This window comes from Taurulus bubalis (genome assembly GCF_910589615.1).
Source record: "Taurulus bubalis genome assembly, chromosome: 1".
Classification (NCBI taxonomy): domain Eukaryota; kingdom Metazoa; phylum Chordata; class Actinopteri; order Perciformes; family Cottidae; genus Taurulus; species Taurulus bubalis.
The window spans coordinates 47,976,271-47,989,111 of record NC_136589.1 but is presented as its reverse complement, the minus strand read 5'-3'; positions in this window follow the sequence as shown (position 1 = coordinate 47,989,111).

Genomic DNA, 12,841 nt, shown 5'->3' with positions numbered 1-12,841 from the left:
TTATAACATGCAATAACTGAAAGTGGTATTATGCTTTATTATAGCATGTACTTATTGTAATGTTGGACACCGCTCTAAAGGTGGGTCACTTGCGCTTCAGTCTGTTGGTCCATAGTTCCAGTCTTCTAATTATAAACAATAAGGAGTCACTAATAGGTTGTCCGGGTCCGTACGCAAGCGGCGTTGTCTCTGGACCTAAAACCGATAGATAATTGAGAATACATTTTTACAGAGCACTTCTATTTTAACAGCAGCTTTTCTAGTCTTTACGACACTCGTTCAGTGGTCCAGGAAACACACAGACCAATTGGATGCGTTGTATATCATCTCAATGGACGCTACTCATACATTGGTATTCCGATAAGCGCCGCCCTCGAGTCCAGTGAGATATTCACACACAGGGTAGAGGACAGGGAGAGAGACCCAATAGTCGGGGAGAATGTGAGTCAGATCCTTTAACCAAGAATGGACAGACTGTTCAACGTTCATCTTCCCAAAGGCATTTTAACACTTCCGAACCTGCCGATGCGGATCTGCGTTTTGACAATGTTTACGTTTTTTAAATACTCATATCTTCGCTTACTTCCTCCCGAGAGCTCGAAGGCCATTCCCACAGAGAGAGAGGGCAGGGATGTGTTGGGTGACACTGTGCCGAAAGCACTCGTCACACAAAATCCTTCACCGTGATTTGTTAATTCGTATGTCTGTCGACATTTTGTGAAAAAACTGACCAATGAACACTCAAGAAAATCACAAAGCACATACAAGGAACTACACACCTGAGCTTTGTAAACACGCTGGCGTTTTCAGTCCTAAACAAGAGAGAGATTATGACGAGCAAGCACTACATAGGCTGTGGTGGCGATTTTGGCGAGTAGCGACGAGGACACAGGAGCGTCAGACCCTGAAGGCTTCGACTCCTGCGACGAAGAGGAATATGCCAACAGAAGGGATCCATTTGAAGATGGGTAAGTATTTACTAACTCAACTTTGTTTTAGCATATTTACGCTAGAAGAGTGAGCATATTTAGCTGGTCCCGCTCCCTTCGGTGGTTGTCCCCGCAGCCCGAGTCTGGCGTCAAGCCGGGGCTGGTCCCGCTACCTTCGGTGGTTGTCGGGGAGCTAACAGGGAACTAGCGGGAGCCAACGGGGAGATAGCTGGCTACAGCGGGGACAACCACTGAAGGTTGTAGCAGCTTATAACCCGACTGCATCGTCACTATCACTTAGTACCAACTAGTAGTGTGGGATCTTGTAAGACGTAACGCTAACTACCGGTAGTTTGTTTACATTAGCAACGTTAGCAACATTTCTAGCACCAAAACCGTTTGACCACCTGAGATATATCTCACAAGAGAAATGAAGAATTTCCAAAATCAAGATAACATTTTTTAGCTTTAGGGTCATATTTCCTCTTTACATTTGTGCCTTATGACAATGGTGCCTCATTATGTAGAGAGCTGAGATTGTTCTGCAATTTTTGATGTAAAACATGGGTATGTATCTGATGTGCAAGTGCCTTTAAAAGGTGAATTTAAGAAATTATGTAAAATTGATAAAATGACCTCAGTGCCCAGAGGGTTAAAACCAGTGTGTCTCATATGTTCAGAGACCGTGACGATTATTAAAAGCGGCAATGTGAAGCACCACTACGCGTCAAAGTCAAATCTTTTGAGAAAACATCCGAAATAAAGGCACAGAAAAATAAACCTAAGATGATGTCCAACAATGATTTGTTGGACAGTAAGAATATAGAGAGAATCAGAGAGAATATATATATATATCTATATATATATATATATATATAGATATATATATATCTATATATATATATATATATATATATATATAGATATATATATATCACTGACATAAATATTGTTGAGATATTATTTAATTGACAACATACAATTAAATATTATAACTGTTGGCTACTTTAATATATATATGGGACTGAATCATAGCAAAGTTAGACATTATTGTGATGTTCCGGATCTGTGCGTGATTAAATTCTCTGTGACTGGACCTCATTTTAGAGACCATCAGCTACAAACATCCATCCATCCATCCATCAGCCGCTTATCTGGGGTCGGGTCTCGGTGGCAGCAGGCCTAGCAGGCCGACCCAGGCTTCCCTCTCACCCGCAACATTTTCCAGCTCCAGTGGGAGGCATCCGAATTAGATGCCCGAACCACCTCAGCTGACTCCTTTCTACACGAACGAGTAGCGCCTCAACTCCAAGCTCCTAATGTCCGAACTCCTTATCCTATCTCTAAGGCTGAGCCCGGCCACCCTACGGAGGAAACTCATCTCCTTACCCTATATCTAAAGCTGAGCCTTAGAGATAGGGTAAGGATATCTGAAGGCTCAGGAGGAAACTCTACAGAGGAAACTCATCTCCTTACTCTATCTCTAAGGCTGAGCCCAGCCACCCTACGGAGGAAGCTCATTTCGGCCGCTTGACGCCACGACTTCGTTCTTTCGGTCATGACCCAGAGTTCGTGACCATAGGTGAGGGTCGGAACGTAGACGACCAAGGCGGCCCGTTTTAGTGCCTGTTTCACTGCTGCAGCCGCACCGATCCGCCTGTCGATCTCCCGCTCCACCTTACCCTCACTCGTGAACAAGACCCCGAGATACTTGAACTCCTTCGCTTGGGGCAGGCAGTTTGTCCCCACCTGGAGGGAGCAATCCACCGGTTTCCGGCAGAGCACCATGGCCTCAGATTTGGAGGTGCTGACTCTCATCCCTGCCGCTTCACACTCGGCTGCAAACCCAGTGAATGCTGGAGGTCACGGTCCGAGGAGGCAAACAGGACCACATCATCTGGGAACAGAGAGGCAAACCGGATCCTCTCCACCCCCTGGCTGCACCTAGATATCCTGTCCTTGAAAGTCACGAACAGGACCAGTGATAAAGGGCAGCCCTGGCGGAGGCCAACACCCACCGGGAACGTTCAGCTACAAACACATATACTTAAGAAATTGCTGATTGCTAAAAGGTACACGGCTGTTTTCACTTCATTAAGTTAATGTGCTAAACCAGTCCAAACTATCAGGATTATGATTCACATTATAAGTGTTAGTGGTCATCATCAATGTGGAAGCTTTAACTCTAAATGCCTTCATCCAAGAGGGGATTAAGTTAGCATACATGCCCAAGTGTCTCAACTGCATAGGACATGTGCACTTGCAATTAGCAAAGTCTGGTCCCCTTGTTGTCTATGGGGCCTTTAGCAGCAGCTGCTTAAATCGTTATTGCCTTGGGCATTTGGGCTCTTCCTCTGTTTTTATAAGATTATCTGATACAGTTTGATGGAATCTTTTTTCATCCAGTGCAAACTGGTTTGATCAGGTCTCCAAATCTCTGATGCAGTGTGTGCAGAGGTTTCATTTGCATTCATCGTAGTAAAATCCATGCCTGTCCCAAGGGTTAGCTGCATGCCAGAGAGGCAAACCAACAGAGAGCGAGAGGAGCTTTAATATTGATGCATGTCTAGGAGAAAATGTGTGTAGGGCAGGGAGGGATCCCATTCAGCAGCTAGTGTGTGTGTTGCACCATGTCTTCGCCCTCCACGCCGTCCTGGGCAATAGGATGGTTTTCCTTCTCTCCTCTATCAAACCCAGTTCGGAAAGCCTCACATCCTCTGCAGCAGATCTGATAACCGCCATACTGGATAACATCTAGTCACACTCGTCTCTAAGAAGTCCTTCCCTGGGGTACAACTGCCTGTGCCGATCTCAGCATTAAAATATAATTTTGATGGTCATTATTAAGATAAGCATCGTGTTCGTCTGGCAGAAGATTACACTGATAGCGTCAGAGCTGAGAACAACTGTCCTTTCGAGGGACTCTCTTGTTCAAAGTTATTAGATGAAAAGAGCCCCTCGTGGCCAATCACAGGGCTTGTTACCAGGGGCAAAAGTGGGCAGATATAGAAATCCTCCATCATTTATACTTGATTGGTGATAACGTCCTTTCCTTCATGTTCAAGTTCAAGGCTCTGTACTTCAAGACTTACATGTCTTCTTTTTTACTGTGACAAATTAATTACTGTGCTTTTAGATTTTTCACATTTTCCCTGTGCAATTAGGGGTTATTATCAACATTTGTGATTGGTTTGTTTACATCATCCTGTTCATGTTTCTTTCCCCGTTTGTGTCTTGGACACAGCATGAGGAACCTAACCAGCTCTAGATCTGAGCCCTGACCTCCCCAAAGTAAGACAGTTTCTCTTCAATGATTACAGTGATTTAATTATCCCAAAAAATCCTAAAAAATATTGTATTAAATGATCTACTGCTATACCTGGTACTTCACTTCGTAACATCTCCTGTGATCGTTTTCAGATTTTAATTTCCTCACCTTTTGGCTTCATGATAAAGTTGTAAACTCAAAGAGCAGACCTTATTGTGTTACCCATTTCCAAGAGATGTTAATTGATTCTGGCGAAAATTGCAGGATGAGACAACAAAACAATTATTAGGCAGACATTTACACCACAGCCTGACACCTAACAAGAGATCTCAGCTGAGAATGCAGCAGGAAGTAGCATGTAGCACCAGCAGCTAGGAGGCATGCTACTCATATGGATTAGCACTTTAATTGTATTCTCTAGATATTAACATGCATGCATCATGGTGTTTGGTTCCTGTCGAGTGGTTCATGCCGAGGAGCCAATTAGCATCTGAAACTCAAACTTTTTTAAAACTTCACACAGGGTAGCATGCAAAGTGGGTTGGCTGTTTTAAATCTCCTCAAAAATGGATTAGTCGCGTCTTTAAATCAGATGTGCACGGTGCTAACATACCGGTATTTAAACGTCTTGTTCCTAAAGAATTACATTAATGTTACATGAGAGCAAACTGCATGAAATTTGCTCTCACCATTTGCTCACTCAACCCTATTAACTCCAGTGGTAATTGACACCCCCATTCCCCATGAATCCACATCTCATCAAATCACTCTTAATGTTAACACACCATAGAGGGAGTAATAGTCAGAGGCAGCATTATCCAAATCGCTCTCATGAATAATGTAAATACATGTAAGGGTGCTTGGTTACCCTGCTAAAAGGTCCCTTTTTCAACATGCAGCAGCATTAGCTCTGGTTAATCTGAGATCCATTTCACCATGATTCTGTCTCACAAACGAAAGAGAGTACAGATCGGCTGAATACCACTGATACCATCCGGTACACTGTTATGCTTTTTAAATTGCACGGGTAAATATTGCTTATGGAAGACTAATTAATTCACAGACTGAACAATTATTCCCTCAGGCTTTTCCTGTTAACGGCCGCATTATGCTTAATGCACCTGAGCTTTCATAAACCCCTAATAAGGAATCTGATCATGACAGCATGCATTTACTGGGTTCCACTGCCGTTCAGTTGATAATATGAGTAAAGGCTGTTCTCCATGCAAAACGTGTTCAAGTTGTTTGTGAAAGTAGAAACACACATGAAGAGAGAGTTACTCATTTTCAAGAAGGAGGGAGAGCACGTAAAGTACAAAAACATCCGTACTGTGTGTGCCTGGGAAAGTGGAAAATAGTGTAAGATCTAAGATTTCTTCAGCCTGAAGAAACAACACTGAGCAGCCACCCTGTGGACTCACCACCCGCAGGGACAAGCATCGGGGTACTGTGGGTGACGGGCTCTGGGGACGTGGAACGTTACCTCGCTAGCGGGGAAAGAGCCGAAGCTGGTGCCGTAGGTGGAGCGGTACCACCTCCACGCACAGCACTGGCTCTGGATCCAAGAACTATGGTTATCACTTATACCCAGTGGAGTTCACATTTCAACATTATTTTGATTCACTGATCATTTTCGAAGAAAGGGGTACATTTTGCATATTTAATTTAAACGTGCAAATAGCACAGTAGCACGGAGACGCTATTTGCTTAGCTGTGCAGTTAGGGGTTCATTTCACCCTTAGCAGGTGTTTTAGATTTTGCCTCCAGGAAACAGTGTCTTTTGGGCTAATTTGTGAAGGATTAGCACCTGCAAAAGCCATTTTGTGAATTCCCTCCTAAGTGTTGTGTTTGTTCCATGTTATCCAAAGGGTCTAGTTCATGAGTCATCCAATATGCTCGAATCACAGATAAAACTAAGAAGAAGAGCAAGAGTATCCAGGATGTTTACAGCCTCACTGAAATGAAGTGAAATCATTTGAATACTTTCACCTCTTCTGGTCTCCAATGATTTGAAACAAATCTGGGAAGAAACCCATGGCCACAGTAAATAAATGACCTGTTTCGAGGCTTCTAAAGCAAACATTCCTTCTGTTTAAAGATGCACAATTCCATATTCAGAGCATTCATCTTGTATGTAGCACCTTCAGGGATTACAAGTCCCCCAAAGGGGCGAATTGAGGGGGAGGACTACATATGGCCGTACAGACCCCTGTAATGAGTTTGTGTGTTTTGTTGTGAAGAAAGGAAAAAGAAAGCCCGACCCTTAACCCCACCCTCAACTCTATCACCTGCATTCAGACAGATGGTAGGAGGAGATGGAGGAGAGGCCGGCAAATAAGAGAAGATAGGAAGAAAGTGGGTTTTGGTGTGTGTGTGTGTGTGTGTGTGTGTGTGTGTGTGTGTGTGTGTGTGTCTGTGTGTGTCTTTGGGGTTTTGTGGGGGGCGGGGAGGGGGGGTGTTTCTAATTGGCCTTTTCCGGATCCTCAAGTTCACTCTAATTAAGGCCCTGAGAGCCAGGGTCCGGGCATCTGGACACCAGCATTTTGCCACCACTGTTGCAGCAGCGCCGGGGGAAGACAATGATAGCCAATTATCCCTTTTTATTCAGCCAAAGGAGGACTTAGCAGGTCACCATTAAGGCATATGGAGGAGGTCTGTGAAACGGGGAATGCCAGACAGTGGGGTCGGGGGCCAGGCAGGTGCTCAGGCGGTGTATGAGTGTGTGAGTGTGTGAGTGTATGTAAGTGTGTGTGCTGGGTTGTGTTGATAATCCTGGACAGAAGATCCAAAGGGTAGTTGTGTGATGACATTCAGTGGTTAAGTTAAGTCTCACTTTGTGTGCAATTACAGAAGGTTCACATTAGGCTTCAGTCTTTGAGCAGTCAGAAAAAAGAAACAAATAAATCCTGAAGATTAAAGAAGAAAAACTGAGAAGATATACTGTTTATGTTTTAGCTCCTCGGTCAGATTCTGAAGACATATTGAGGCATTATGTGAAATAACACATTTGCTTTGTATACTATCAAATAAGCAATGAGTACCATGTGTACCATTAATCTTTATTTTAATATATTAGTTCAGTGTCCAGCTAAAACATGCCTGGTCAGAACATACCGGATTGCAGAGCCCTGAAGCTCCGCTGTTATACAGAGCGCTGTTCCCTTGTTTATTCAAAGTTCATCAAAATGAAATGTGACGTTTGTCCAAGTTGCACCAAATTTAACAAAGCACTCCAATAATAAACCTGCCAAGTGTGAAGTAGATCGGAGGAGCGGTTCTCGAGATACGGGAAGAACAGACACACACACACACACACACACACACACACACACACACACACACACACACACACACACACACACACACACACACACACAGACAGAGTCCTTCTTTATAGTTAGTTATTTATTCTTCTTCTACTACTATACCGTGTAAGAAGTGCTCCTGATTTAATAAGCATGTATAGTTATCTGTCAGACTGTTTAGCTGGGAGGAGGTCCGAGGACAGATGTGGTGGAATGCTTCCTCCCCACAAAGAGCTGGATGGTGAGGCTAAGAAGAAGGATGTCTGGGCTACTTTGCAAAGCAAACGTCTGCCAAGGAAGGAGGAACCGGAGGGAGAGAAACAGAGAGGTGCTGGGGAGAGACCGGGAGAAGAAACCGACCGGGAGTCGGAGAAAGAGGAGACGGAGGAGACCGAGAAGGAGGAAGAGATATGAGACAAACCGGGAGCACAGAGACCATCGAAGAGTCAAGGTGAAAAAAGAGGAAACGAGAGTGAGCGTCAAACTGGAAAAAAAGAGGAAACATGATGACAATTATCTGGGTCTGGGCTTCACTTGGATTGGCGATGCAGATTGTTGTGCAGTGAGGTTCTGGCTAACAGCTGTCTGAAGCCTCTTATTTGCGGCGCCACCTGAACACCAAGCATGCCAGTGCAAGTCAGAAGCCCCTCACATTTTTTAGATCAAAATTGGAAGAGTTATAAAACAGCCAAAAACAATTGCAGTCTTAAGTAGAAATTTTGGGCATCTATACTTTACTGGAGTATTTATTTTTCAGACGACTTTTTACTTCTACTCCTTACATTTTCACGCAAATATCTGTACTTTCTACTCCCTACATTTTAAAAATAGCCTCGTTACTATTTCATTTTGGTTTGTTTTCACTCCGGCTTGTCATCGTTCAAAAACACACACAAAAAACCTCTCTGCCCCGTTGCCCACAGATACGTGCGCGCGCACTCAGGTGAGCGCTGAGCACACACACACACACACACACACACACACACACACACACACACACACACACACACACACACACACCAGCGGACAGAGAGCGTCGAAAAATATGTTGGGTGAAAAGTAGACCGCTATATCTACGTTTTAAACGCTCCCAGGGTGAAGATGCAACAGCAGCTCTCTGAACCCGGAGCAGCTCTCTGAACCCAGAGCAGCTCTCTGAACCCAGAGCAGCTCTCTGAACCCAGAGCAGCTCTCTGAACCCAGAGCAGCTCTCTGAACCCGGAGCAGCTCTCTGAACCCAGAGCAGCTCTCTGAACCCAGAGCAGCTCTCTGAACCCAGAGCAGCTCTCTGAACCCAGAGCAGCTCTCTGAACCCAGAGCAGCTCTCTGAACCCGGAGCAGCTCTCCTGCTCCAGGTGAAACGAGCCAAAGTGCTTGTGTCTTCTACCAACAATGAGCTGCTGGCTTCACATATTACAAAAGTACAAAGTACACGGATATAAAACTAAGTGATTAATAAATACATGGACAGATGCCTGTACTTTCGGGTAAATGGTTACGGTACGCCGTTAACAGGTTACGCTTTCGCATGCGCGATTTGATGCGACGCCGTGAGCTCCGTGAGCTCCGTGAGCTCGTCTTTTCCTGCTGTTCCATCCATCCATTATCAGCCGCTTATCCGGGGTCGGGTCGCGGTGGCAGCAGGTTCAGCAGGCCGACCCAGGCTTCCCTCTCACCCGCAACACTTTCCAGCTCATTCTGGGGGATCCCGAGGCGTTCCAAGGCCAGCCGGGAGATATAATCCCTCCAGCGTGTCCTCGGTCTTCCCCGGGGTCTCCTACCAGTTGGACGTGCCTGGAAAACCTCTAATGGGAGGCGTCCAGGAGGCATCCTGACTAGATGAACCACCTCAGCTGACTCCTTTCGACACGAAGGAGCAGCGACTCGACTCCAAGCTCCCTCCTGATGTCCGAGCTCCTTACCCTATCTCTAAGGGTGAGCCCGGCCACCCTGCGGAGGAAGCTCATTTCGGCCGCTTGTATTCGAGATCTCGTTCTTTCGGTCACGACCCAGAGTTCGTGACCATAGGTGAGGGTTGGAACATAGACCGACCAGTAAATGGAGAGCTTCGCCTTCCGGCTCAGCTCCCTCTTCACCAGGACGGACCGGTACAGCGCCTGTTTTATTGCTGCAGCCGCACCGATCCGTCTGTCGATCTCCCGCTCCACCTTACCCTCACTCGTGAACAAGACCCCGAGATACTTGAACTCCTTCGCTTTTCCTGCTGTTGCGTTTTTCAAAATAAAAAAACAGATCTAAGCTCAATATTGAGCATGAATTGAGAGGCCGTATCAAATCTACAACCCCGTTTATAACATATGTGTCGAGGAAAGCAGCTCACTGCTCCACTAATACTGATACAACCTGATGGCTCACATATCTGCACTCATTCTGTTTTGTTTGGCAAAAAAAATTAAAAGCTTATTGTTTTCCACAATGAGCTATTTAGTAGTAACTAAATATGAGTAATTTTTTGCACAGATAGAACTTACACAAAACATTGTCTGATGGGGCAATCTGATTTACTTGAGAGTGATTGCAATTGTCTTTATTCTGCCGCCTATTTTGCACTATAATAATACTTATAGGCCACTAGTTATCATGTCTTCCGCTCCATGAAACACATGTTAATGCTCAGTAGTACACATATGGTACTTTAATGTATTTACATTGTAATAAAATGTGATCATTTTCAATGGGCATATATGCAGCTGAAACGGGTAGCCTAGTGCATCCCACATTTTTCAACATAACATTTTAAAACATTATAGTCATTATGGCCTTTATAAAAATGATTGTTTTGGGGGAGGTGGGGTAGTGCACTATAGGCCCCTGAGACTCGGCTTAAGAGTTTGTCCTTGATGGAAAAAAAACATTCCCCTTACATTACTTTTACTTTTATACTTTTAAATAGTTTTTAAACCAGTACTTTTACACTTTTACTTAAGTAAAAAGCTTGAGTTGATACTTCAACTTCTGCAGAAGTATTTTTAAACCCTAGTATCTATACTTCTACTTGAGTAATGAATGTGAATACTTTTGACACCTCTGTTGCATTGTCATATCATCACAGTTATAAAGCTGTGTTCTCTCATTACAAATGTAATGTGAAATGTGTAGTCATGCTTACAAACAAGATAATTGTCATCCAACTCTGCAATTCTCCCCAACCGTATATTTCTGAGGCCCTTTTTTGCTCTTTGTTTTGCTCAATATTTTTTGTATTGCCTCGGTCTCAGTGTAATTACACATATCTGTAAATAAATAATAAATAATATATAGTAAATATAAATTTGGAATGAGACGTATCTAGTCAAGTGTTCCGTCAGGCGCACACTATACCAATATTCAATTCAATTCAATTCAGTTTATTTTATATAGCCCAACATCACAAATACAAGTTTGCCTCGCAGGGCTTTACAATCTGTACAATCCCTGTCCCGGGACCTCACATCGGATCAGGAAAAACTCCCCCAATAAAGATAGTAAAAACCCTTTCACAGGGAAAAGAAGGGTAAGAAACCTGAGGGAGAGCAACAGAGGAGGATCCCTCTCCCCGGATGGACAGAAGAATAGATGTCATGTGGCCAGAATGAATATCGTAACGAAATTACAGCCCATTACATGAATATGACAGAAATGATTCATATAATGAGTAGCAGGCATGGTCCATGATCCAGATAACCACGATCCATTAAGCAGGAGGTAGAGAGGAGGGGCATCAGCAGGGCCATGGCAGCTGGCAGGCCTGGTTCCAGGCCGGTTCCATCAGCAGGGCCATGGCAGTAGGCAGGAAAGGTTCCAGGCCAGTTGCATCAGCAGGGCCATGGCAGCAGGCAGGACCGGTTCTAGTCAGCCACGATCCATGGAAAAAGAAAGTAGAGTTAGTAATGTGCATTGAAGAGACAATAATTTATCCAGAAGGAGAGAAAGAAGAGGTGAAGAGGAGAGGAGGAGTGAAAGAGGAAGAGAAGGAGAGGAGGAGCTCAGTGTATCCTAAGATGTCCCCCAGCAGTTTGGCCTATAGCAGCATATCTAGGGGCTGGACCAGGGCAAACCTGAGCCAGCCCTAACTATAAGCCTGAAACAGCCCTAACTATAAGCCTGAAACAGCCCTAACTATAAGCCTGAAACAGCCCTAACTATAAGCGCTATCAAAGAGGAAAGTCTTAAGTCTACTCTTAAATGAGGTGACTGTCTGCCCCCCGGACTGAAAGTAGAAGCTGATTCCACAGAAGAGGAGCCCGATAACTGAAAGCTCTAGCCCCCAACCTACTTTTTAACACTCTGGGAACCACAAGTAACCCTGCATTCAGTGAGCGTAATGCTCTCGTGGGGTAATATGGCACTATAAGGTCCTTAAGATATGATGGTGATTACCAGTTAAGGCTTTGTAGGTAAGCAGAAGGTGGTCCTTGAGATCTGTTTCACGTGGGAGCCAAAGGACAGGTCCTGGTCAAAAATAACTCTGAGATTCCTTATGGTGGTGGTAGATGCCAGAGCGATGCCATCCAGAGAAACCATATCATCAGACACTTGATTTCTGAGGTGTTCTGGGCCGAGTAAAATAACTTCAGTCTTGTCCGAGTTCAGCAGCAGGAAGTTGCAGGTCATCCAGGTTTTGATGTCTTTAAGACACGCTTGAAGTTTAGCGACCTGGTGGGTTTCATCTGGCTACTGAAGGGACATGAACCCTCTAGTGGCTACTGTTTAGCTGGAGACTGTCTGCTGACAGCGCTGCTACCTCCACACTGCTCTGACTCAACAGGGAGTTGAGTTTCTGTTAATATAAAGAGATGCGAAATCAGAACAGGCCACGCTCATTTACTTAATAGCATGGAGCAGCAGAGGGAGATGGAGAGCCCTTTCGCCTCCTCCAAACTGTAACAATCTCACTAATGTAGAAGTTCGGGTGGCAGGGGTGGAGGTGTACATGTGCAGTCCATTGCATGCCTACCTTGTTCCTACATTTAAGTCCACTGGTCTGCCTTCATCCAGACACACTGGTCAGACGTCAGATCCTGCTGTCAGGCTCAGAGTGTGTTAATCTGTTGGAAAGGCACTCAGTCACAGGATGTGGCCTATCAACCGATGTCTACGTGTCTTCTGCTGGTGGATTGGATGCATGCACTCATTTACTCTTTTCATCTATTGAAAGTAAACATCCTGTGTTGAAAAACCACAACTCTTGGCAACAAGAAGTGCACCTGTGTTAACGGTTATTACTGGCAGGGTTTGGCTCTGACTTTGTGCCAGTATTCTTCTGCCAGTCCTTCACTTTGACTGTTTTCATGCCGTTCATTATCACATTTAAATGTCTCCCCCTGAAGGCTTGCAGG